A 2,728-nucleotide genomic window follows, 5' to 3' on the forward strand; every position below is an offset into this window, starting at 1 on the left:
AAAACTTGCAACTAGTGTTCAACCATTAAGTTTGTCTAAGAGAAGGTCAATGAAGAAGAAGATAAGTGAAATTATGACTCAATTTGATAATACTGAAACACTTGAACAAGCTCAGTTGCTTTCACTTTTGCTTACACAAAAAAAGTTGCAAGAGGCATTGAAATTGTTAGGTGTAAACACAACATCAAAGAAGAGAAGATTTTCTAACATGCAAACTAATTTGATTGAAAATGTTAAACAAGGTTTGAGAAACATAGGAAAACACTCTTGAACTAAAGATAAGTTTGCAGCAAGAAAAGTGATGTTGATGTCTGTTGTAAGTAAGAATATGACCCAAAATAGACAAATATCTTCAATTTTGTCTGAAATGGGTTTTAATAGGAAAAAAATGAGAGAATATGTTAAGAGAAGATTAATTGTGGATGACAGTACTATGGAGGGAAATTGGGCAATCATGTGTAGACCACCTCATTCTAATAGGATTGAAGAATTATTAAAAAAATTAATCATATCATTTTGGATTGATAACACTCATCCTTCATCAAATAGTAGAGATGTTATCAGGCATAGGATTGCACTTGGTCAATATGAACATCATAGAAAACATTGGTTGGACACAACACAGCATGAGTTATATGTGTCGTTTTGTAGTCAACATCCTAATGTAAAAGTTGGGAAAACATTGTTTGAAAAATTGAAGCCATACTTTGTGAGGTCAAACAAAGTGTTTGAAACGCGTTGTTGTCATCATCATATTGAGTTTGATCTCCACTATCAGGTATTTCAAAAGTTTGTAGAAGACACATATGGTTTTCATGTTGCTCCTCCTAGTAGGAGAAGTGAGTTTATATCATCCATTTTGTGTGACAACATAGATGATCTAGCTGGTCAAATAAATTGCATCAAAGGATTATGTGAAACATGTGGTGAATTGGCTCTATTTCCTTTGAAAACTAAAAATATTGATGTAACAAAAATATTGAATTGAAAAAGTTACAAGTATGTCAAGAATGAAACAAAGTTGGGGAAAGAAACAAAAAGGTTGGAATATGTTGAAGAGGAGTTTCCTATTCTAACATTTATGGACGGATTTAAGAAATTGATTCAACCTTATATTTGTCATGCATTTTTTGCAAAGTGGCAAGCACAACAGTTTCAAACTCTGAGAGATAATTTTCCACTTGGAACAATTGTATCAGTTGTTGATTTTGCAAAAAACTATTCATTTATTCATCAGAAAACAATTCTTTTTATAGACATGCACAGTTAGATTTGGATGGTGTTCAGAGTACAGTTCAAGCACGAGTAATTATAAAAGAATATCATTTTTATAGAAGTGATGATAAAGAACATGACATTCACTATGTAGAACATTGCTTTAATACGTTCTTTTCTTATTTGAAAGAAAGAAACATAAATGTTGATAAACATTATCTTTGGTCTGATGGATGTGTCGCGCAGTTTAAATCATCTAGACCATTTTATGCATTGTGTAGATATCATCGCAATGAGAATATAAAACACATATGAAATTTCTTTGAGAGTGGCCATGGAAAAGGTGAACATGATGGTGTTGGAGCTTGCATTAAACGTTCTTTGCGAAAGTATCAAATAAATTATCAGGGAGTTCGTGTAAATGATGCACATGATGTTGTTGAATGGTGTAAGACTCATTTTGCATTAGATGAGGTCGGGACATCATCAACAATGAGTCGACAGACACCATATAGAGTCTTCTGGGAGATAACAGGTATGGATGTGTACATCTATTTAACTTTTATGCACAATTAAATTATAAAATTTTATTGTTAAGTTTTATTTTTGAATTCATTGAAGTTTAAATTTAATTTTTCTATATTTTCAATTTAACGAACTTTCAAGTGTCAATAGAAAAATATGCATGTTTGCAAGAGGATAGAAAAGACACGTTCCTTACATTCAGTCATGAGTATAGATAATTGCAATTGGACATTGAAGACAAAAGAATACTCATGTTTTTGTGACAATTGCATTGATGAAAACTATGAAGAATGCATCAATCAGACACATGGATATACAGATGCATGGATTTCGGTACCACTTGATGTTATTGATACATTTGATAAAGAAGATGAAAATTTTGATGATATTCCATTGATTTCTGATGATTATAATCATATCTCTGGATTGGTAAAAGTGGGTGAGTATCATTAAAATTAATCTCAACTTTTTATTTAATTAGCAATTTCAACTGTCTTATATATATTGTACACATGCATTCATGTATACTTGTTATGCAGGAGATGTCTTTGCAGTGATTGCTAAGCCTGGAAATCATGAATGTGTCAGTTATTATTTATTGTGATGTACTGCAAAGAGGACAAAGTTATATGGCCCTGAAGAAAGTGATGGAATGTTGTTCCCCATAGGTAAATTATACATATACATGTACATGCACATATATATTTAAATAAATATATATATTTAGGTAACTTCATATCTGTCAAATTTTAAAACACTTAAATTTGTGGTACAGATTCTATTGTGATAGAGGGAACATATTTGAAGCAAGAGAAAATAGTCCAACATGGAATACACTTTGTTGATAATCAACCTGACAACAAAGTTTTACAATATAGCCACTTGGTCATTGCTACAGGGCTTTTTCTGCATCCAGTCAAACTTAAGCGTGTACTTCACAAGTGGAGACTAGACAATGAAGATCATGAAAAAATATTGGATGTTATAA

The sequence above is a fragment of the Cupressus sempervirens genome, chromosome 7, assembly GCF_028749045.1.
Source record: "Cupressus sempervirens isolate cs-2001-9-10 chromosome 7, ASM2874904v1, whole genome shotgun sequence".
In the NCBI taxonomy this organism is placed as follows: domain Eukaryota; kingdom Viridiplantae; phylum Streptophyta; class Pinopsida; order Cupressales; family Cupressaceae; genus Cupressus; species Cupressus sempervirens.